We start from the raw sequence: 25,968 nt of genomic DNA, 5'->3' as shown, positions 1-25,968 counted from the left end.
AGACAACTAGACAGTATTCACATGCCTGCTGACACTGCTCTGCTCCAATATGTAGATGACTTACTGATAACTGCACGGACCGAACGTGATTGCGAGCACGCGTCACTGACTGTCCTATGTTTCTTGGCCGAAAAGGGGCATAAAGTGTCCCCTTCGAAGCTACAATTCTGTGCCCAGCAAGTGGTATACCTTGGGCACTTGCTGTCCAAATGGGGGAGACAACTGACACCAGAACGTATCCAGTTAATTGCACATCTGCCACCACCCAAGACACAAAAACAGGTACGGGCCTTCATTGGCCTCACCTCGTACTGCAGACAATGGATTCCCCAGTATGCATTTCTAGCTAAACCACTCATACAGTTGACAACACAGGAGGTAGCGACTTCGACTGTCCTCCCTTGGACTCAGGAACACACACAAGCTTTTGACGAATTAAAGAAAGCCTTATGTCAAGCACCTGTCTTAGCGACACCATGTTACAGCAAGCCTTTTACACTTTTTGTTGCAGAACGCAATGGCACAGCATTATCTGTTCTCACACAAGATCAAGCAGGACATCATAAGCCTTGTGCTTATTTTTCAAGTACACTGGATCCAGTAGCCCAGGCTCTGCCTGCATGCCTAAAATCAGTTGCAGCGACAGCTCTAGCAATCAGACAAAGCGATTCAATAGTGTTAGGACATCCCCTGACAGTACAAGTTCCACATTCCGTGGAAGTTCTCTTGAACCGAACTCAGACTCAGCATCTGACCATAGCAAGACTGACTGGATACAAATTGACATTGTTTCAGCCACACATAGAAATCAGACGCTGTAACATACTAAATCCTGCCACATTGTTACACTCGAGCACGATTGACCCAACACCACATGACTGTATAGAAGTCATCAATACAGTAACGAAGCCCAGACAAGACTTGACAGACATTGCATTACCCGATCCCGACCTGACACTTTACGTGGATGGTTCATGTATGAGAACGAGTACAGGAGAGTTAGTGGCCGCATATGCAGTGACCACTGAAACTGATGTCTTAGAAACACATCGCATTGACACACTGTCTGCCCAAGCAGCAGAGCTCATCGCTCTGACCCAAGCCTGTATACTAGCCAAGAACAAGAAAGTAAACATATACACAGATTTGCAGTATGCATTCGGAGTCGTTCACGATTTCGGAGTTCTTTGGGAAGAAAGAGGTTTTTTAACTTCTCACGGTACCAAGATCCAACATGGTCCCCTTATTCAAGCTCTGTTAGAAGCAATACACTTGCCTACAGCCATAGCCGTTATGAAATGCAAAGCACATACAAAAGTTACCAATACTATTTCCCAGGGTAACGACCTAGCAGACCGAACAGCCAAACTCACAGCTCAGACAGACATCCCAACGGACACGACAAAGACTGTAGTACCAACACAGACACATTGTATGACAGTGAAGGATCCCATTCTAGACGTGCTCGACATACAGACACATGCTACTCCAGATGAAATAAAGAAATGGACTGAACAAGGAGGGATCCACACAGATCAAGGATGGATGACGAAGGGAAGAGCCACATGGTTCCTCCCCGACTCTATGGTTCAAGTTATCATTAACACAGCACATAGTCCAGCACACTTAGGAGAAAAAGCTATGTTGGACAGCATTCAAAACCTCTGGTTCAATAAACATTTACGAGCAGCAGCAAAACAGAAAGTGCGTACTTGCATGATCTGTTGTCAGTTCAATCCAGGCAAAGGTGTTCCCGTGGAACAAGGTGGTTTCCACCCTCCCGATCACTCTTTTGAAGTCCTCCAGATGGATTATATCCAGATGGACAGATGTAGAGGTTTTAAATATGTCCTCGTAGTTGTATGTGCCCTTTCCCGATGGACAGAAGCATATCCAGTCCCAGATTACACTGCCGCGACCACTGCCAAGCAGTTGGTTCGCGAATTTTTCCCGCGATACGGCCTGCCCCGTGTCGTGTACTCAGATAATGGACAGCCATTCTCGTCTGAGCTCATGAAGCAGGTTTCACTCCTGTTAGGTTACCAGTGGAAGTTCCACTGCGTACGACATACTGAAGCAGCTGGTCTCGTAGAGAGACATAATCAGACCCTGAAAACACGATTGGCCAAAATATGTGCAGAGAAAGGTGTAGATTGGATCGTAGCATTGCCAGTTGCACTCTTTTATATGCGTATGGTAGCCCATTCTAGGAGACTGGATTGTCTCCCTATGAAATAATTTTTGGGCGGCCTCCCAATATGTGGGGTACGCCTATGCCAAAGAAAATAACAGATGTTGACAGTTCTATGCTGACAGATTACTTGGCCTCCTTGATGTCTGCACTACAATCTTGTCGTTCACAGGTCGCCGCCGCCTTCCCAGACAACACCCAAGTGAAACCGCATGAAGTGGTCCCCGGCGAGCACGTCCTTGTGAGAAATTTCGATAGGAAAAGTCCGCTGGAGCCGAGATGGAAACAGCCTAAGTTGGTTTTGATGACGACGAGGACTGCAGTCAAGCTGGAAGGCAGGAAGGGGTGGGTGCACTCCAGCCACATAAAGAAGATTCATGGACTGTGTCCAGATACTGTGATTAAGGACTGCCCCCTCTCGGACATTGACTCTAAACTTCCCCTGCTAGAGAACACTCCCCAAGAGGAGTATCATTTAAAGCTAAGGTCTAGTAAGTCAGACAGCGTTTAATTGTTTAAGTCCCCCTCGGGTGAAGCGGTTAGACAGGTTTCTGACATGAACAAGATAGACCCAAGTAGTCAGAGAGATGGGCGTAACGAGAAAAGAAAAAAGCACTGTAAAGTTTTGCACAGCGGATGCATAATCGCCTTATTCTCCATGTTTGTTCTGAGTCTTACGATAATATGTATAAGTTTAATGTTACATATCTTTTTTCCTCTTGATTCATACGTACATGCTTCCTTTAATGACACTGTGGAGCACACTTTCAGCGACCTGCCTCCCCATGAACTCTCCTATCTATTAGCAATGCGCAACAATACATTCATTCGTATGTTACATCATACACATCAGACCAGCAATACCACTAATTGCTGGGTATGTGGCCGATTCCCACCTTACCAGAAATACAAGGGAGCTCTGCCTCTCTTTCCTTACCCGTTCACACATAATGGTTCATGTGGTGCATGGTTTGCTTTAATGTCTTCCCTAGACAGTAAGTCCAAGGTTTCACAAGGTGATTGGATATGGGGGAACCTGAATACAGTCATGAATAGAATATGTTTCCCAGACCAAGAAGGTCTTCCCCAAAGGACAGGGACCGATCTAGAAAACAAAGTGTATGGATTAGGTAATTTTACACTTAACCTCATGATCCTGAATGTGCAGTCTGAGACTAATTCAGACTTGCAGTCTATTTCAGTTTTACCAGCGAAAGGTGAATTATGTGTCAGAAAGAATGGTTCAGTACATCTAGGACACAGTGATTGTAATACTGTGGTCGTATTCAGCGACAAAGGAAAGTCTACTTTCAAAGCCTCACGCCATTCTTATTTTATTTGTGGACATACAGCTTATGTTCATCTGCCTCCTGATTGGGATGGGACGTGTTATATTGCGTTCCTCCTGCCACCTGTTTTCCTAGCCCAGCCTGATTATCATCGAAATTCACGGCTTGTGACTATTAGACATAGAAGAGAACTACCTCCTGTTATTGATGTTTCTGGTTCTCCATGGGATTATGTTAAAGGATATTTCTGGTTCATAGGTCCTGTCCAGAACAGTAAATGAATACGCAGGTTAACGAGCACACTTGAAACGGTAGTGAATGAAACTACCTCTGCCTTAGGTAACCTAACTGAAGAACAATCTGCTATGAGACTCTTAGTTCTTCAAAATCGCCTTGTCCATGACGTCATCCTGGCCGATAGGGGCGGGGCTTGTAGAGTCATCGGATCCAGTTGCTGTGTTTTTATTCCAAATAACGCGCCATCCGTGTATAAGGCTATTACTAGGCTTCATGAAATAGCTCACCTGATTCACCAGAATCCAGACACCTGGACTTGGTCCGGTTGGCTCTGGAGTGTGATATCTGCTTGGGGATGGAAATTGCTATCATTCCTAGGTATAATATTGGTTATAGTATTCAGTTGTTGTCTATGTCTGCAATGTGGGCCAGCGATTTGCGGCTTGTGCGCCACAGCCTGTATTCCAGGTCCAAGTTCCCGCTCCCGAATGATAAAAGATGAACAAATGATGTTATATGAACAGATAGATGGTCTCATCAATATAGATGTATCCTAAAGGGTGAAGTAGGGGCCAAGGAGGGAATGAGGTAATAGAAATTTTCAGGTAGCCAAAGTGTCCCCCAACTCGCACCCTATTCATGCACCCATGTTCCTTGTATGTCGTGTAACTTCTTTTCTGTTCATGCTAGAGAGACGCAAATTCATTTGCGTCCAACGTTAACATGTCAGCTATCCAGCCATGCATAAATATCCTGTTAATTAGGTTTCTAGACCTACGGTGCCAACGTCTTTACATGGTACACTTTCACGTTTTCGTCCACGTTTTCTGGCCCAGTCGAGTTAGGCCCTTAAACGAGGCCCGAGTCTCATCACTCCTGTCTCTGAAAGCTGTATGCATCCCTGACCCTTGCCTTACTCCCTGCCTCAGACGAGTGGTGCCCGGCTCGGCCTGGTTCGCTTGCCAAGATGATGTTTTACCTACAAGTTATCTGTCCAGCCTCCTCGAAAACACATTCCAGTCTAGTGAAATAGGTAAACATATTCCCGGCTGCAGAGCAAAGGGCCCTGCCTTCCTGTCTCCATGCAAGTAATTTACTGCTCCTGTTACCATGGTAGGCCCATGGCCCCGCACTCTACATGAAGATCCCTTTGCACGCAGTCGCATTTAGTGTTGAACGGCCCTTGCCCGAGAGACCTTTTACTCCAGACACTACATCCTCAAAACATACAATATCAGATATGCTATAGGTACAGGTCGTTTTGACACCCCAGACACCAGTCTCCTCTACTTGTGCAAAAGTCAAAGCCCCCAGTTCTCCCCGGTTACACGTCATGCTCAGCTGCGCGCGCATATAGGTTAGAAGTTTCTGCTGATTCTGCAACTTTCTCTATGCATCCACCCACTCGTGACGTTTCATGTGACGTTTCTCTGACATGTCTAGTGCACGCCCATGTGTACGCCTTCTTACACGCCTCCTGTTACGCACATGTGTTCTTATCACCTCTTTTCACCTGTTACGCCTACTGTATTCACTGCCATGCATACTGTTTTACTATATATATTGTGTACTGTTAATAAAAAGCGAGAATGTCCCTTCCTGAACCTTAGAGGTGATGGAACATGATGCTCCATCCTCGAGGATTATTCCATTAAAGCCCGTATGACTCAGATCCCACGGACTCTGCCTCTCATTTGAATGAGCTGTCTTGTATTGATAATTATATGGAAAAAATGATTAGGTAAAATTTATTTACCACAATAATTAAACCTTAGAGTGGCCCACAAGACATTGAGGTGCGTGACTAATATTTCTAGTTTAATTTTTAACTTGATTGTCTAACAATTTATCGGACTAAAGCGCTACAGTCTTTTAAGCTTGGTTTTATGGTTTTAAAAGTAAAGTAAGTGTGGGTTCCATCACAGAATGTGTGATTTACGTAGACTATAGGAGATAATTGTGAACTTCAATTGAAGGGCCACTGAGGAGGGGAGGTCTTGAAACGTTCAGTAAAATGACACTGTGACGCCATCTGGCCTAAACATTTGTTACAGCGCAGGTCCCTGATTATGATTTTAACTTCAGCCTCAGTAATAGGTTCCTCTAAATAAGTTAATATATCAAATCAAAAGTAGGAAACTCAAAATCTTTGAGGTCTGAGTCAATCAAGGATTTACCAACTCTGCCCTCGAGAGCTATACTGAGAAGTGTAATATTTATGGAATATTTTTCTTGTATCTAGAGTAGATTGCTGTATTACTCCTTTCATTGTTAAGTATGCCCTTGATAAAGTTTCGAGTTTGTAATTTTTCGGTGTTATGAAACAGTAAGTAATCTGTTTTTTGTAATACATCTATATTATATTTTTTCCCAAGCTTTATCGTTTTTAGTATATTAAAAAAACCATATTAGTGACAATTTTTACAGATCGCAAAATAAGGAAGAATCACATTTACATTATACTGGAGTAGTGAGGTTCTAACCAGAATCTGGGAGAGAATCCCTGTGAGTTAAACCAGTATTCAATACCGTAAAATAAATTGAATTTCAGCGACCAGAGAAGATCTGGAGTGAGACAATACTCATGAATCAAAAATAGAATGGACACTAGTTTCTGCAAAACCCTCATAGACATCCTGGTATTGTCGTTTGCGGTGTATCTTTTTTCCGCCCCATCAGGGATCACCATATCTTTTTAGGTACGTGACACGTACCTAAAAAGATATGGTGATCCAGTAACCCGACCACCTTGTATCGCAACTCCTTTTTAACCATAGTGCCTAAACTATCCAGAATAAAATCCCCCTTTTTTTGATTAGACACTATTTTTAGTCTATTCCTTCACGTACATAATTTTGATCTCTGGACACTTCTACTATCACCAGAGGTAGCCTCAGGTGAGGCAGGCACCCAGCACGTCAATCGATCACCCGATGAATACGTCATGACTCCTGATGGGGCGGAAAAAAGATACACCGCAAACGACAATACCAGGATGTCTATGAGGGTTTTCGAATACAAACCAATGGTTTTGTAGAAACTAGTGTCCATTCTATTTTTGATTCATGAACATTTACTCAGGGGAAATGAATGGACTTCTAATCCTCTTCCCTCCTTTTTTGATATAAGTGAGACAATACTCATCATGATCCAGTTGTACTAACTTAAAATAGCTGCATTAGCAATATCAATATAATATTGAGGCGTTTGTCTGAAAGTTAATCTTGGTCAGTCTTGCTGGAGTGAAGAAATAAGTGTGCAGGGGTTGCCAGATGTCTTGGGGACAAGACGTTGGTGGCTGCCTGCATCTGAGCATATTGTTCACTAGTTGTGTCACAGAAGATAAGACTTTAAAGCCATTGCGCTATGGTAGGGCGGCAGGCGCTTCCCCAGTGTATTGCAATCTCACACTTTGCAAGGACGATTGCAACAAACCAACGGACCTCCTTTGGGACATTGTGTACATATCCCAGCAACGCAGCAGGGGGCCAGGTGCCACTGCCGTTTCCATTTCCACCATCTGGGATATACGTGCAAAAATGTCAGTCCAGTAACTACTTATGTGGGGGCACATCAAAGCCAGGTGAAAGAAATCTGTATCTGCAGCGTTACATTTGGAACAGTTCGATGAGCTGGTGGGGTCAATCCTAGCCTGCAGTGGGTGTCATGTAGGTGCGTTGTAGGAATTTAAAATGCAACAGTTTTTGTTTGTGGTTAGGGGTAACGAACTTGGTCTGTGAGCATGAATAGAACCAGTCATAGCCTGGCAGGGGGTGCTGTAGGTCTTCCATCCCCACCGCCCTCAGACGGTCGCCTGCAGTGGGGATCATATTAATACAGGTGTAATACATATTTGAGACTAGGTGTTCACCAAAATCATCTTCAATGAGGCCAGTGAGAGGGGTGAAACCATCGGGGGCGATAGAGTATGATGGGATGAGAGCCCCTAAAGCACTGTGTACACGATGCAGAATAAGCCTGTCCAGTAGCATAGCATCAGTGAAATGGGCGTCTTCTGACCATGAGATAGTGTGACCCTCCGGAAACAAATCGCCAGTGGTAAGTTGTGCATATCAGCTTAGTGTGCGCTTGACAGTGGATTCTACCATCACGGGAGCCGGCGATTGTGCGCAAGCGGTGGTGTAGATGAGCACAATCGATCCATTCTCAATAATCGCTGCAACCAGTGCCATGCCCTGCACGTAATGCAAAATAGCTGAACGTCCTCAAGGTTCAAGAGTAATCCGGAGGTAGAATGATATCTAGGGGTATAGAGCCAGCCATGTCTCGATTGACTCTGTCATAAGTAAGGCGAGTGTCCCTGTGGTACCAGTGGTACGGGTAACATGTCTATCTATACTACTATTATAAAGAGAGAACACAAAACTTTGAGCCAGGTAAACTACAAAAGTAATGCACCAATCACTACACCCAATACACCATTTGAAAGGGGAGATGTGGCAGAAGGACATAGGCTATAGATATGTACACCATATACATTAAAAAAGCAAAAACGCCAAAGGTGGTAAAGTAGTCCCTTGGGGGCGTGGTCGTGGGCATCTCAAACAACAAATGTGGGCATTTACAGGGCCGTGCCAAGTGCAAATAACAAACATAGGCCAAGCGACTTCACAACACACTTACATATGCACACATAGAGTGGAAATGCGCTTTCACTGAATTTAGAACGCACAATATGCAGACATAGAGCGGAAATGCGCTTTCAATGAATTTCTAACAAACATTTGCAAATCCCAACACATACAGCGGAAATGCGCTTTCAATGAATTTAAATTCACACATACAGCGTGGTAACACCAATATACAAAAACAGCAGAGGTGCGCGCTATAAGAAATATACACACATTAGTTGCAGTTACCCAGACAACATCGCATTAAAAACCGGCCGGGCCTTCCATCGACAAGGAGTGTCAAATGACGCCACACAGGGGGCAGGATTAATCGCATACTACACCAATTACAACGCACTAAAGAAAAAACACACACGCCTTCGGCTTACCAAAAAAAAGAGTCTTTAACCATTGGCCATTGACCAACGACGTCACAGGGGGGTAAACATGAACAAAAAAAGCCGACATTTCTTAACGGAGAAATGCAATCGACTGCGCATTCATGAGACTTTCCTCACATCTTGCGTACAAGATAAAACGCTTCCAATAAGACATAAGAATAACGAAAATAACACAACTGCCCATAATCACTCGAGCACTGCCAGGACTTCACCACACAATTGACAAAACGAAAGGGAAACTTCTTTGAAGGGATACAAAAACGAACACACGGAAAGAGCCTTCGAAAGAAAAAAAAACATTAAACAGGTGACACAACACTTTCTTCACATCTTGCGGACAACATAAAACGCGGAAAACAATACATACGAATTTAAAAAATAACACAAGTGGGCCAAATCAGTTGAACAGGGCCAGGACTTGCACAGTCAACTCTTCTGCGGGGCAGGGGCTCTGAAGCAGCCTTTTGCTCCCGGACAACTTCGGGACGGGCTGTTAGTATTGTATAAAGCAACATTTCTATTTTTTGCAAGCCGTCGATTGTGTTGTTTTGAAGCAGTTAAATTCGGGTTCCTAAAGCCTCTATATTTTCTTTGATAGTCTAACAAAGGTAATTTGGCAAAAAGTAGAGTAGGCATCTCTTATACCTCCCTTGCCAATGTCCTTGAATGTTTCTTTCATCACCAAATTGTCCGGGTTTTCGTTATAGTAGTAATCTTACTACTTTCAACGATACTATTAAATTGGGTTTTTTGATCACTATATCGTCTATCTAGCAATGATTGTTTTATTTTCGGAGTATGAGACAGCATATCTAGATACAGGGTCCTTGGAAGTGGTCGAAAAAAACTCTAGTTTTTAGTGTGCTTTATAAAACTGCAGGGGATAATGTTATGTTAAGAAAAAAGTAGTCTGTACTTGTGTGAGATTAATGCACATTGGAGTAAAATGTACAGTCCGTTCCCAAGTGTGCTGTGGCCTTCGCATACAACAGAGAAACAGATCGCCTGTCTAGTTACATCTTAGAACAACGTGACCTTATCTTCTTTGAATAGGATGTCATTACTTTTCCTTGCTGCTGAAATGTCTTCCTTTATATGAAACTAGCAGCCCGTCCTTTCGTTGTCCGGAGCAGAAATACAATGTGTGCAAAGGGTTGTAAGGGGACAGCACCGCTGCAGGAGATGTGCAGCAGAGCGGCCAGCACCGGGAGCAGCAGAGTATAATCTGGAAGAGCCGTGAGGGGCGGAGGAGGGAGTGCAGCTGAGAGCCAGGGAGAGCGAGCGGGGCCGAGGACAGGCAGCGGACGATGCGGCTGAAGGTGGGCTTCGTCCTGCGCAGTGTGCTGGTGATTGGCACGTCCCTGGGGCTGGTGCTGCTATAGGCTTCCATGTCCCCCAAGGTGACGGACGAGTCCGGGGCCCCTGTGGCCGGAGAGCGGGTGAGTGCAGCATGGCGACGCAGCGAAGGGGGCTCTGAGAAACCGGATCTTGGACCGCCAGAGAGCGTGAGTGCAGCATGGCGTCACAGCGAAGGGTGTTCTGGGAAACCGGATGTTGGACCGCCGGGCGCGCTGATGCCGGGCCTCCAGCGTTTGCACACAATATGATGGCATGAAGGTCAGAACGTACCACACGCCGCCAGTGTTTGTCACGCCCCAAGCACACACGCCCACAGCACAACGCATACACGCCCACAAGGGACTATTTTGCTGGCACGGGTCTTTTAGCTTTTAAATGTATATGGTGGCCGTCTGCATAGCCTATGTCCCTGTGCTCCAACTGCCCTTTCCAACGCTGTATTGGGTGTTGTGATTGGTGCTGTGGTTACTGAGATTACCCGCCTCAAAGGTTTGGGCTCTCTCTCTTTATAATAGTAGTATAGATATAGATATAGATAAATGGGATTTTGTGATCACAGGAGAAAACCACTTCCTGATTTGAGGTGCCTGAAATACTGTGTGTATGTGTGCTAAAATCATTTTGTAATCGCCATTCGTTTCATAATTTGTCGAGGATGCGATTCTGGACAAGACTTTCTAGATACACATTTCCAATCCCTATACTTGCTCATTTTATTTGTAAATTGCTATGTGTTGTTGCTGAAGCCTGGCCACACGCTTGGTGAGTTACCCAGGAATATGTTTCTGCTCCAACAATCCTGTTTATGTGCGCTCAAGGCCATTTTCTGTTTTCTGTAGGGCTTGATCATGGGCTCGAAGATTGAGGAGAGACGGTTTCCTCTGATTATCTGATGCAAATATGTCATGTTTAATTGTTTCAATAATTCAGTGATTTGGAGTAAACATAGTGCTTTCATTCGAGACTTCGGGTCAATTGTGGCACAGTCTCTTCCTTAATTAGATATCTTTTGGAAGAAAATGAAAGGTATGATCTCACTAGGTAATTGTTATGTCACTTGTGGGTTACTTTTCAGTTGTCTGGTTATAATAGACCCACCTGTGAGAGCCGTTTGACTAAACATTTTTTTCATGGTCGTGCTGCCTCCCCTTTTCCCGAAAACTCTCTTTAACCTATTTGGTGCGTCGAACAGCCCCCGGCCGTCCGACGTCACAGTGGGCGTGTGTGCGGAGGATGGGCGGAGGCCGTACGAAACACGCCCACTCCATAAACCACCGGCACTGCGGCGGAATTCGGGTTAATAAAGTCCCCTTGATTTGGCCCTACTCCTGGGACCACTGCAAGCTCCATCAGGTAGCGAACAAAAATGTGTACATGGTTGAAGGTTTGCAGTTGGGCAAGAATTGCACTCTACCTTCCTCCACCGTCATGTCTCCGGATGCCTGTGTCACGCCCCTTCCAGAGTTTTTTACTATTGCAGTTGCACTGCAAAACTGCCTGGTTGATAGTGCGGGGCTAGCCGGCTTCCCCTGATGTCGAGGCCAGAGGAGGAGTGGTGGCTGAACCTTAAGTGCGCACAAAGTTTGCCCGACCATCTCGGGCCGGCCAAACCGTCATGCTCACTGCGCATGGTCTCCACAGGCTGCATTATACAGCCTTATTGGAGAACATGCCCAGCCTCCAAGCCCCTGTCTAAATGCCGAACCACTGTGCTCAGACCAATCACAACGCTGCTTAAGGCAGCATTGTGACTGGTCAGGGGATCCTGAGAGGCTGGGTGCTTCTTGCTGGAGAAGACGCAGAGGCTGCATCAGAAATCGCCACCTCCACGTAAGCTTCCTTTTATTTATTTTTATTTTTTATTCCACTCCACTCCCCCTCCCCCTCCCTGCCCCCCCCCCCCCACGCCCATTCGGTAGCAGCCGCTACTGCTAATGTCCCACCACCAACCATCTACCATCTTAAATGCAATTCCAATCTGTGGAATTTCCAGGGTATTAGCTGGTCTGTAAAGATCTGCGTTTATCAAAATATAATCATCCTGAGCCTACTTTACATGTCTCATTCACTTCCCCTTTATTTTGCAGAGACCGGCATCCCACATACACCCAAAGTAGTAGATTTTGCATGGCATCCCAAATGAAAAAAAGTGGTAAAATGCACTCTATTGGAATTAACAGTGGATGGAGATATAGGTTTCCCAAATGTTAACGTTATATTAGAGCAGTAAAAATAAGGGCAACATTGGGCATGCTAGAAATTACCACACTTCAAACCCTGGATCATAGCTGAACAAGAAAACTTTTCTTTAACATTTTCTTTGGCTGCCCTCTAAACTTAAACAACCACCACATATTACGTTGTCAGCAACAACAATATGATTCGGATATTGGCATATACAGTCAAGAAAAGGAACATAGCTATCTATCCTCCAGCATGGACGTCGATAGTTTTTAAAGTGCACTTCTGTTTGAAATGAATAATGCTGTTGTTCAAACTTGGAGAGATGTAGCAACCCTCCTGCTTTGGGAAACCTGTACACTGGAGAAGTAAAGAGTGTAGTTCAAATGCAATTTCGATCCAACTCCCATGGGAAGCCATCGGTTAGTTCAACTCCTTCATTGGGCACATACAGAAATCTACAATCAACAGCTAATGAGGGATAAGACACTCATCGAATCCCTATTCTCCCAACATCAAAGAAAGTAATATAAATCCTTTATTTAGCCCATGGCAGTTCTAAGGTAGGCGTTAAAACAACGATATAGCAAAATGGGAAACTGAACCATTTAAGGACATGGCCTACATATCCAAAGTCATCGCCACGAAGAGGGCTGATAACTTTTCATACATTCACAGCATTCATTCTGAAATTACATTTTCAAATCTGAATAGGGGCTATTGCTGGCTCCTAAAAAACTGTTGAAAGGGATGAGTGATTGGGACCATGTTGCAAAAAAAAAAAATACAAAAAAATCAGCTATGATAGATTAACTCCACATCCCTTTATTATGATACTGATGATACTGGGCACCACTGTGTAAGAGAGAGCAAAACCACTCAACGTCTGTGGGTAAATTGATCATACACATACTTTTAGTAGCTAGATTACCAACTGCTGAATTCCACAAGTCAACTAAACCCCTACCAAGGAGCGTCTGGTGGACTAACCTATGGAATAAATTTGGAATGGGAAAATTGACATCACTGGTCTGCAGTAGCCAGAATAAGTTTGAACAGACTCAGTCTCCATTGTCCATGTTAAAAGAGAGACCTTGTTGAATTCTTGGCAATGTCAGAAGATTCAAGCTAGCCTGGCTGATGAAGAGTGTTACCCAGAAACTGGTCCCAGGAGGCTGGTTTCCGGTTCAGGGAAGACCCGGCTTGGCAGTTCGGCTGGACTGTTCCCATGAGGCACAGGGTCAAGACTGAATTGCATATAAGCTGGGTCTGAACTGGGGTGGCGAAGTGAGCTAACAAATGATGATGGATTCAACACAGATCTGTGACTGGGGCTGTCTGAAAAGTTTCAGCGCTCCGTCCATCATCTCCTTGTATTTGAATTGTTCATATTGTCACAAGTGGTTAGACAATCTGGAGTAAGTAGATCATCCTCAAAGCTTGATGGCTGAATACATTACCATTTTTTTTAAATGTTTGGCAAAACCTTGCCCATAGTGTCTATATGAAAATGTATATGCTGGCAGCCTAAAAAGCCAATAGCCTACCGTCCCTACTAATAAAATAAGTGAGTCCAACCTTCCTTATATACCCAGTTCGCAAATATGTATTTTGGCATGCCTGGTATTCAGTTGTAAAACACCCAAAAAATGTAAGTAAAGTTTTTTAAAAAAGAAGTTATTTTACCATGAGAACCTATTGAGGCAATCAGGCCATAGAATCAAATGATGATCCCGCCTTAGACCTTGTGCTTTAATTGAAATCACTGCCATATTTTCTACCAAGTTCTAAAGGGACTTCTCAATAGGCTAAACCTTTATAACAAAGACTTAAACAAGATTGGCCCTTCCTTCCACACCTAGTACATAGACTGTAGAACAATTGTGTTAATAGGTTTAACCACCATACGGTTTATTTGGGATCTGTGAAGAACAATACAAAATTACCTTTATGGTAACTATTACTCAGATGCTCTTTCTCCATCTATTAACTTGTGGTTATCCAGTCACCGAGTATCTAACCAGATGTTGCTCCAATACTTCCTAATGTCAAGAGATTTGCCCACAGATAACATTCGCCTAAAGGCATGCATCACACGAATGTCTCCATTTAAGTCTCCATCCCTAAGGGTATGTACCCTCTCACCAATTCACTTCTTGAAAAACAGCACGCATTTGTTGTGTGTATTTAGGCTTGTAGTTTGGGGATCGGTAGTAGGGCACTGGTCACCCAAGTGAGCCCTCTTCCAATGAAGATACCTTCTTAAAGGGATTCACAAGGTTATTGTCTATCCCTAACATGACTGGCAGCTGAATTGGGACAACTAGTCCCTGGGACTTGTCCTCAGGATGATGTCCCAGAGATGGCGGACGCTGCACCAGGGATGGCTGAGTGCTAACAACATGAACAGGTGCTGCACCAGTACTTTGGCGTACTAGACCTGGGTGGGGTTACTAGCCTTCAGTTTTACACATCCTGCATCCAAGGAGGAGTGTTAGCTGATGCCTGAAAACAACATAAAAGCAAATATGCAGCAGTCTTGCCAGAGGGTAGGTGGTTAGAATTTGGCAACTCCTGGTCCTGCCGATTCATACACAGTGGTTCAGATGTATCTAACATATCCATCCCGGCGTCCACAGCCCCTGAAGGGGAGAGAAGACAGCAAGGGATGAGTGTAATAGAGACTTAGCAGTTTGGAAACACACCACTTGCACTGAACAGACTGAGAACGCTGCAGTTGCACAGAGAAGACCAAACCAATTTCTGTTTCTCCTAACATCCGGACTGCTACAGAAGGCTCCAGTGTCCTGTTCTCATGGGGAGAATATTACTCAAGCGTCGGAACAATGTCCCAACTACACTGCTGTGGTTGGATGTCATGTGAGGCTAGCTTGGTATGAGGTCTTCTGATGCCTGGCGACCTATTTCTTGAGCTTCCTGTGCTTCGTGGGGACAGATGATACACCAAGCAAAAGGGGAGGGGGATATCTAAAACTGAACATTGATCCGATAAGGAGGTGCAAACCTCCACAGCTGCTGCTTAACCCCAGGAGTGGAGGGCTTATCAGGCATCTTTGCCTCGTCATACTGAAATTGTAACAGAAACTTCCCAGAGGAGGAACTGATTCTGACTCTGCTGGGTAGATTTCAAGAGTCATTGGAATGAAATGAGAATTGATCATTTGACCTTCACCCAAGGTGAGTGGCTATTTCAACCTCTTGGTGCAATGGTAAATGCAACAATAAACCCAGAAAAAGAAACTGGTTTGGCCCTTCTGTGCAATAGCAGCTTGGGACCACTTCACCCAGATGATGAGCTGAGCTAGACTCAGTGGTACAAGAAAGTCTCCACAGGTTAGGTCCATGAAGGCCCTTGACCTCCCAGCTTATTATAACCCCTTCAACCAACTGTTGCAACTGGCTCTAGCTGGGACATGTTGCCTGGTTGTGGAAGGAAAAAGCGTTGCAATAAAGTACCTTCAGCTTCTCCTTGTGTAGAGCTGGTACAAGACGGAGGTCCTCATCCTGGGCTCCTCTCCCTCCGCCTGGGACGACTCCTGGTGGCCTCCCGCCCTGGGCACCGCACCCAAACCGACAGACCATGCACGCAACCTGGGCTTCATCCTGGACTCCTCCCTCTCCATGACCAGGCAAGTCAACAACGGCTCCTCGGCGTGCTTCAACATCCTACGCATGCTACGGAAGATCTTCTGGTGGATCCCCACCGAGACCAGGAAGACCGTCACCCAGGCCCTCGTCACCAGCCGACTGGACTACGGCAACGCCCTCTACGCCGGTACCACCGCCAAGCTCCAGAAGAGACTCCAGCGGATCCAGAACGCCTCAGCCCGACTCATCCTCGACATCCCACGAACCAGCCACATCTCCGGACATCTGAGAGACCTTCACTGGCTCCCCGTCAACAAAAGAATCACCTTCCGCCTCCTCACCCACGCACACAAAGCCCTACACGACCAAGGCCCGAGCTACCTCAACAGCCGAGTCAACTTCTACGCTCCCAAACGCCACCTCCGATCAGCCAACCACGCCCTCGCCGCCGTCCCCCGCATCCGAAGAGCGACTACAGGAGGAAGGTCCTTCTCCTACCTGGCCGCCAAGACCTGGAACTCCCTCCCTCCCGACCTGCGCCTGACCCAAGATCACCTCTCCTTCAGGAAGAAGCTGAAGACCTGGCTGTTCGAGCAGTAGCGGCACCCCCCCCCCCCCCCCCCCCCCAGCGCCTTGAGACCCTACGGGTATGTAGCGCGCTTTATAAGTGTCACTGATTGATTGATTGATTGATTGTATGGTGAGCTCCAAACAGTGGAGGGAGGATGGAGGGTACTCTGCCCATCCCACTGTGGATGAGATGCTTTACTTGACACCTTATTCTTTTTCCTGTAGAATCAGTGCATACCTATTCTGAGTGCAAGAGAGTTCGTTTCTGAGGGACCTAGTGTAAATTTTAAACAGTCCACACAGACATGCATCAGACACGTGTTCCGTGAAAGATATATATTTGCTACAATGCAGCAGTAACACAATAAGGATGCATGGATTATAGCCAGACCTTTGCAGTTAATCAACTATAGATGAAACAAAAGCAGGATGGGAAAAAGGCAATACAAAATAAAATTTGAAAAAAACTCATTCATCTATCTACTCATTCATCCATCATTTCACTCACTCGCCCACCTATCCACCATTTCATTCACACACCCATTCTTTCACTCACTCACTCACCTTTGTCTGCCAAGTTGAAGACAGAAGAGGCCCATTAAGAAATCCATCCCCTTCCGTAGCTGCTACAGTTGGAGGTTCACAAGCCCCTCAAGCTCCATCCTTTCACTCATCCATCCGCCATCCTTATTTCTCATACATCCACTCTTTCACTCAACCATGCTTTCACTTATTCATCCAAATAACCAAATAAATGCAATTCACTTATTCATCCATCCACACACCGATCCACCCTCCCTTTCACTAATCCATTCATTCTTTCACTCACCCATCCTTACCTCCATCATTTCCCTCATTCTTCCACCCATCTACCCATGCACTTTTTTACTCACCCATCCACCGTTTCATTCACCCATTCATTCATCCTTTCACTCATTCAACTCACGTTATTTACAAGTCTTTTTCTGCCGAGTTGCAGACAGAAGAGGCTCATCAAAAAGTCGACACCGCTCTAGCCGCTAACCATCATCATCAAAGAACTATATTCGGACATCCAAGTATCCACAAAAGTACAAAAACATAAAAATACTGCGAAAATAAAAAACATCATAAAATCCCAAAATACATGCAAAAATGGACCAAATTTACAGGTCAAGCATCGTCTGTCTTGCTCGAACAGCTATTCGTCTGTCTAGCTGCTAACACAGGGTTGGCGTTGACGACGCCCCTGGTCATAAATGCACAATTGAGATGACATGACTTTACTGCTGGCAACTTTAGAGTTAGCTGGAGAATAACTGTGACTCACCTGATTTCGCTATGGCATTGTTGTTGCTTTGCGATTGTACAGCAGGTGATAGGCGACCTAGTGACACAGACCTCCTTTCATGGGGCTTCGTTTGATGACCTTCAGATGCTGAAAGAGGTCATAGAAAATGGAGTCACTTTTAATACGTTATCTACTGCGAGAAAATCACATTCAGTGTCGATAAAATAAAATATGGTGTATTGTGAACATAGAAGATAGCAGCTGAAGAACATGAAGGAGAAACTCATCTTGCAAAGAAAAGCAAAACAAGTATGCTGAATAGTTATTAATAAGGATGTATGTAAACAGCAACATTTATTTATTCTAATTTCTTTTGCCGATGTACCAAAAAAAAAAACTCTGTAAGGTGACTGTTGATCTTTATTTAAATCAACTAGTGAAATTAACATCTTAACTGGTGGAAACCAGTGTGAAAGCCTTGAAAGGAAAGCTATAGATGTCGGAAAAGTAGACAAAATTCAGAATTCAGCAAAGAGTTATTTGTGTAGATCCCTCAAGGTTTTCCCAAATAAACTGTTGAAATAAAGAGATATTGAAAATGAATAGGAAAAACTGACATTGGTGACAACTTTTTCATCTGTAACTTTTAGTCACAATGGCAGGTTTCCAAAAGCAATACACCATTACGCCTGCTTGGCCTCTCTGGTTGCGGGGTTATATATGGTTTGTAGGTTATCCAAGAACCCAAGGTACCCAGAGCCAACAACTGAGCTGCACAGTACAAATGTTTTTCATTGTGTACAGAGTATAGACCAATTTACATGATGAAATGTGTAGAATGAAAAATGGGTATTAAGAAAACCTATGTATTTCTGAAATGGGTACCCATGCTAGCATATGATGTAGAGCAGTGGTTCCCAAACGTTTGACTCCTGAGTACCCCCACTGAATCCCTACTGGAAGCCGGGGACCTCCAAGCAATTTGTACAATTTCAGTTTCAAAAAATTAAAACAGTAATTTGCTAAAAATACACAAACAAGTACACACCAAACAAATACTTGCTTTACTAAAGCTTTTATTATTTTATATTGAAAAATATGCAAAAGTGCAACAACTACAATCCAACGATAACTATAATAAGTTATAGTTATCGTGATAAGGGGCAGCAAATGGGCAGTCAGGTGGGCGGGCCGCAGGGGAAACAGCGGCGGGGAAACGAGTGGAACAGAAGGCAAAAGGGGCACAAAAACAAGGAAAAAACGAGTGGCACAGAAGGGCACAAAAACAAATAGAACAGAGGGCAGAAAGGCACCAAAAATGAGGGGAAAACGAGTGGCACAGAGGGCATAAGGGCACCAAAAAACGAGTGGAACAGAGGGCAGAAGGGCACAAAAAACAAGGGAAAACGAGTGAAACAGAGGGCAGAAAGGCACAAAAAACGAGTGGAACAGAGGGCAGAAAGGCACAAAAAATGAGGGAAAACTAGTGGCACAGAGGGCAGAAAGGCACAAAAAACGAGGGAAAAACGAGTGGCATAGAGGGCAGAAGGGCACAAAAAACGAGGGAAAAACAAGTGGAACAGAGGGCAGAAAGGCACTAAAAACGAGTGTAACAGAGGGCAGAAAGGCACAAAAAACAAGGGAAAAGCGAGTGGCACAGAGGGCAGAAGGGCACAAAAAACGAGGGAAACACACACAAACACGCACACACAAACTAAACACTTACATGCAGTTCCAGAAGAAGAGCCCTCCTGCCCATTCAACGTGCTCCAGCCTCCAATGCTCTTCAATCTCAGCATCGGGTGATGGGCAGAAGTGAATAACACAATATAAGGGCAATTATCCTTCAGCTTGCACCTATAGCTGAAGGGTGATTGGCCAGATTTCATTGCAGTCTTGCCGCCCCGGCACAAGAAACATTCACACCTCTCATGTGCTGTGAGCCAGATTGTATTGCAGTCTTGCCACCGAGGCGCCAAGTACATTCACACCTCTTACGTTAGGCACTCAAGTCCTGCGGACCCCGTGGGCATGTGTCACGGACCCCTGGGGGTCAGCGGACCACAGTTTGGGAAATGCTGATGTAGAGGGTATTTTTTAAAAGGTCTGCTTTCTTACACACTGGCTTACCTTTGGAAGGAACAGATGCAGTGAAATCCAATTGGTAATAAACACATTTTCTAGTATTCTATGCTCCCACATGTCTTCGATAACAAGCATTTGCAATGCAATAGGTCTTGCATTAATTAAGTTTGAGCTATTGGCATTGCTAAATATTGCAACACAAATTGCAACAAAATTCTATAAATTGTAGGCCAAAAAACTATGTTTTTATTTTTGTAGCAATGGTGGCATGCTGCGCTTTAGTTGAATATGTTTAAACGTAAAGTGATCCATACTGCGATTAATGTGTGCACTGATGGCTGGTGGTGTGTGTGCCTATAGAAATTGTGAACTGATGGCTGGTGGTGTTTGTGCCTGGTGAAAGCGTGCACGGATGACTGGTGTCTGTGCCTGGTGAAAGTGTGCACTGACGGCCAGTGGTATTTATGCCTGGTGAAAGCGTGCACTGACAGCTGGTGGTGTGTGTGTCTGGAAGCCTGCACTGAAGTCTGGTGGTGTGTGTGCCTGGTGGAAAAGCGTGCACTGACATGTTTAAAAGAAAAGTGTGCCATACTGAGATTGCTGCAATAGTTAATTGTGGATGTGTTAACAATTGATGCATGCACTGATGGCTGGTGGTATGTATGCCTGTAGAAATTGTGCACTGGTGGCTGGTGGTGTGTGTGCCTGGTGGAAATGTGCACTGTCGGCTGGTGGTTTGGTGCCTGGTGGAAGCATGCACGGACGGCTGGTGGTGTGTGTGCCTGATTAAAGCGTGCACTGACGGCTGGTGGTGTGTGCCTGGTGAAAGCGTGCACTGACAACTGGTGGTGTGTATGCCTGGTGAAAGTGTGCACTGACGGCTGGTGGTGTGTGTGCCTGTTGAAAGCGTGCACTGACGTCTGGTGGTGTGTGTACCTGTTGGCAAAGCGTGCACTGACGGTTGGTGGTGTGTGTTTCTGGAAGTGTGCACTGAAGGCTGGTGGTGTGTGTGCCTGCGGGAAACGTGCACGGACGGCTAGTGGTGTCTGTGCCTGGTGAAAGTGTGCATTGACGGCCGGTGGTGTGTGTGTGCCTGTTGAAACCTTGAAACCATGCACTGACGGCATGTGTCCCACAATAAATTTTATTGTAGATGATCAGAAAGACATTCCTATGAACAACAATGAGGAGTAGTGGCAGAAAAGAGAAAACTAGAATCTAATTTGCGTTTCAGCGAGCGAAGTCAGAAACGGCGGGGGAGCGGATTGCTTTGAAGTCTGATGCCGGGTGCAAGCAAACCAGCATGAGTGCAGAGAGAGGCTCACAGGCTGCGAAATGTTGTGCGATGTGCACGCGCCCCCACACATGCACTGTAGGCAATCCACTTGGAAAAAAGCCTTTGGGAGCATTTTTGAGAGCCCCTACTTAAGTCTCGCAGAACAACGCATGCGCGTTGGTTCAACGAGACCTAAAAAGTGACATGTGTGTATGTTACAAAAGCATACAAATAACAGCTAAAGGTATAATACTGCACTAAATGGCAGATACTCAAAACACAAGAACAAACGTTACGTTACATGAGGCAATGGTGGCAATTGGGCATGTATCAAAAGCAAACAAAATACAAGAGGTAGCAAACGATACATTACGAGAGGGAAAGTGAGGTGTGCATATTACGAAGGAGTACACAATACAAGTAGGTGTATAATACTGAAATAAATGGCAGACTCTCAAACCACAAGAACACATTGGGATGGCACTTCTATAGTCATGTAGCACAGAATTACCTATAATGGAAGGACTTCCTTCAGATAATAGAGAGGGTGTGAATTAAATTTGGAAGTGTCTCTGAAGGAGGAGAGCTTTGAGGTCAGTTTCGAAGGCCTGGGAAGAGGTGGTGGTCCCAAGCTGAGGCATAAGTGAGTTCCTGATTCTCACGGCGTTGCGTGAAAAGCATTGGGCCATCGACTTTTCCTTCTTGAAAGTTCAAGCAATAGATTTTCCGCATTATGTGATGGTCTAGAGCCTCCAGAGAGTTTCAGTTTATTCACCAGGTAGCGAAGAGAGGAGGAGTGCAAGGCGTTGTGGGTGATACAGGCAGTCTTGTAGATAGATCTTGCCTGGATGGGAAGCCAACGGAGGGTGGATAAAAGAGGTGTGATGTGGTCGCTTCTTTTGGCCACATATATGAAACGAGCTGCTGAATGGAGAACAGATTTAAGGGGGGACAGGTGGTATTGCAGACCCACTAGTTTTGCAGACCCACTAGTTTTGCAGACCCACTAGCATTGTTTTGTGCCAATATTTTACAATATTATATAAAAGCCATAGTTGCTGCTTATTTATCTTATGCAACTAACAACCATTGATAAAGCCAATAATAATGACTTGTGGTAGGTATGGTGTTACTTGTTGTATCATATCTGGATGCAATGATAGAAATAGCCACATACAAGTCAGACGGTACACTGCGAAGCACAGATTTTTAGCTTAAGTGTTTTTAAGCCACGCCCTTAATTACATTGGCCACGTCGCTTTGAGAGACCCCCCTGTTTTTTTTATCCCACTTAAAGCCCTGCCTTTTAGTTAATGTAAGATATGGAAACACCTGTTATCGGCCGACTTGGTTCCATTAAACTGTGCCAAAATAGGAAGCTTCCGGCTGCATTTTAGCTTGGTGCCCCCGTTTGCAGTTTAAATAACAGAAGAGGGTGAGTAGTAGTTCTCGTGGGGAACACGACGTGGAATTTAACTTGTTATTTGCAGGGTCAGAAGGGACTGCTGTGATCTGGGCCGCTGTGTGTTGGTTAGGCCTGCAGTGTGGAAGTACAAAAAAAATAAACAACAAACACCATTTGGCGATAGGCAGATGGCCGGCCAGGGGGATGATGGTGTCTAAAGGCTGTCTCCAACCCAAGCCTTAGCTTTCCGAGGTGTGCCCTTCGTCTCCGCAATAGAAATTAAAATAAAGAGAAAAGATGAAAGGCTGGGGCTCGAGTCCCCCCAACTATAACACACATAAATTCCAAAATCTATTTTAGTGCAAGGAACTGGAGAAGAACAAAAAAACCAAATGTTTCTTTAGAAACGTCCAGGAGGCAAAACAGCCAGGCACAATTGCATCAATCACATATAAGTAATTAAAAAAAACACAGAGGAATTCAATTTTTTGTTGGTTTTTTTTTGTTGAAAGGGCCCCAGTTTAGCAAAATACTACTGAGCCACTTTCTTTGAGAACGTGGAAAGCCCCTGTACATCGTGGCACAAAACAATACGCCATTGTGTTAAGCAGTAACTGTACTGAATATGCAGACGCCAATTATACACTGGGTACAGAAATACATGCACACAGTCTTGTGTACATTCAGTTGCATAGATTAATTACAACTCTCAGCTAGTGCTACTCCCCCATTTATGCACCTCTCTCACCTCATTAACGTAAGGTGCTGCACTAAATGGCTGGCTCCTCGGGGCAGGGGAGACGCAACGATTTGGGCAAGCTGCAACGTGGGGGCACCAAAAAAAAAGCAACATTGAAAAATACCTTCCGTAAACCGTGCTGCAGGTGCACATCTCTCCTCATCTCTCGACAGGTCTCTGCCCATGAGCCCTGTGCAGTGCTCTTTATTTCTTTATCTTCATGGCTGAGGCCTAGCTAGGAGGCTGTCCTGGGAACAGGGCAACAGGCATGCCATGGAACTGATGATGGACGGGAAGAGAGTGCCTTCTCTGAGCCCTGGTAGTTATAAGTTGAGAGCTGGAGACGCGGAAGGAGCTGGGGATGGCACAGGAAGATGAGGTGAAGTGAGGCGTCCGTAGCCACGGTAAAGAGCAACAAGTTTGTAAAACATAACAGCCATTTTTTGGAAAGGGACTAATCAAGCTATTAATTTGATGTAGAGGAGACCAGCTGCCGGTAATGGATGGTGATTAAGCACACAGCACACCCCCTTTGCACAGAGTAAACATGTTCTTCAGTAGAGGGGAGGGGGGATTGGTTGCAGCCTTGCACGTCTGTAAGCGAGAGGGGCCAAAGGAACGGAAATTCTAGATGCTTGACGTGACAGTGAGGTTTTGTAATCTGAAAGTGTGGCCTCTGCGGCAAAACAAAACTCCCCCCTCGTCTGGAAAAAGGGAGAACAGACACATCGGCATGATAATGGGCTCTTGTTAAATGCTCCCGGGCCACAGACACCGTGAACTCGTCGAAGTTTCTTTTAACGAAAAAGTTAAAGAGATGCCTTTAGTTCTGAAATAAAATTAATTGCAGATGATCATAAAGACATTCCTATGAACAACAAGGAGGAGTTGTGGCAGAAAAAGAGAAAACTAGAATCTAATTTGCGTTTCTGCGAGCAAAGCCAGAAGCGGCGGGCGGCGGGGGAGCGGATTCCTTTGAAGTGTTTGAAGCCTGATGCCGGCTGCAAGCAAACCAGAATGAGTGCGGACAGAGGCTCACAGGCTGCCAAATGGTGTGCGACGTGCACGCGACCCCACATATGCACTGTAGGCAATCCACCTGCTTTGGAGCATTTTTGAGAGCCCCTACTTAAGTCTCTGGAACAACGCATGTGCGTTGGTTCAACGAGACCTAAAACTGGTACCCTATTTCTGTGGATAAGCATAGTGCCCGCAACAGGAAATGGGCCAAAACACAACATGGACACATCACATTTTTCGAATTAAAACGAACACCTTTTTTCCAATGTGCATAGCTCAGCCGGAACCTAGGGGAACCTAGCAAAAATGATAACCTTTTAACACTAGACACTAAGGGAAATCTAGGGTGGGTGGCTTACATGACAGTTATTTCCCAGAATTCCTTGCATACCTCAAACTTTGACTAAAAATATACATTTTCATCACAGTTCTGTAATGGAAAATGTTGGAATCTGTGGGGAGCCTCAAACTTTCTTCTACCCAGCATTCCCCCAATGTTCCCGATAAAAAGGATACCTCACTTTAATGGGTTAGGCCTAGTGCCCGCAACAGGACACTGCACAAAACGCAACATGGATATATAATTTTTTTTATTCAAAACTGGCCCTTTTGTTGCAAAGTGGGGAGCCTAGGAAAACTGTACATTTTTTTAAACTAGACACTTCGGAGAATCCAGGGTGATGAGAACTGCATAGCTTCCCCCTATTATTTTTCAAGAATCCCTTGCAAACCTCAAGCTTTGGCTAAACAATCCACATTTTCCTCACATTTCTGCGCTGGAAAGTACTAGAATCAGCATTTCCCCATGTCTGCCGATATAAATGGTACCTCAGTGTGCGGGTAAGAGGAGTGCTCATCACAGTTCTGTAATGGAAAATGTTGGAATCTGTGGGGAGCCTCAAACTTCCTTCTACCCAGCATTCCCCCAATGTTCCCGATAAAAAGGATACCTCACTTTAATGGGTTAGGCCTAGTGCCCGCAACAGGACACTGCACAAAACGCAACATGGATATATAATTTTTTTTATTCAAAACTGGCCCTTTTGTTGCAAAGTGGGGAGCCTAGGAAAACTGTACATTTTTTAAAACTAGACACTTCGGAGAATCCAGGGTGATGAGAACTGCATAGCTTCCCCCTATTATTTTTCAAGAATCCCTTGCAAACCTCAAGCTTTGGCTAAACAATCCACATTTTCCTCACATTTCTGCGCTGGAAAGTACTAGAATCAGCATTTCCCCATGTCTGCCGATATAAATGGTACCTCAGTGTGCGGGTAAGAGGAGCGCTTAAACGGCCCAAAACACAACAAGGATACATCACATAATCTACTAAAACTGACCCTTTTTTTGTAAAATGGGTAGCTGCAGGATTTGGGGGTGTGCTTGCCCACCACCATGAAAAGCTACCAATGACAGATATTTTTGAAAACTAGACAACCTGGGGATTCCATGGTGGTGGGTCTAGTGAGAATCCCATGAGGTGTTCTTACCCACAATGCACTGCACACCTCAATTTTTCCCTGAAACCACTCATTTTCCTTGCATTTCTGTGATGGAACTTTTGGAATCTGCAGGAATCCACATGATTACTACCACTCAGTGTTACCCCATTTATGCCAATAAAAACACAGTGCCACTTTTGTGGCTGGCCTAGAGCCTATAACAGGAACAGGTCAAACCAAGGTCAACTATAGACATTGCGGGG

At 44.9% G+C, this 25,968-nt stretch overlaps 1 protein-coding gene across 3 annotated transcripts in view; it reads right to left on the bottom strand.

Annotated features, from left to right (window-relative positions):
- The window catches only part of LOC147667170 (ensconsin-like), a 652,025-nt gene that overhangs the window by 444,926 nt on the left and 181,131 nt on the right, over positions 1–25,968 (bottom strand). For all 3 annotated transcript variants that reach the window (XM_086948874.1, XM_086948875.1, XM_086948876.1), the window contains exon 3: positions 17,778–17,885. The gene's annotated coding sequence lies outside the window, so the exon portion shown is untranslated. The remainder of the gene's footprint in view (positions 1–17,777; positions 17,886–25,968) is intronic.

The sequence above is a fragment of the Lissotriton vulgaris genome, unplaced genomic scaffold (genome assembly GCF_964263255.1).
Source record: "Lissotriton vulgaris unplaced genomic scaffold, aLisVul1.2 SCAFFOLD_1069, whole genome shotgun sequence".
NCBI lineage: Eukaryota > Metazoa > Chordata > Amphibia > Caudata > Salamandridae > Lissotriton > Lissotriton vulgaris.
The sequence above is the reverse complement of the archived record's forward strand: the minus strand, read 5'-3'. Positions and strand labels throughout refer to the sequence as shown.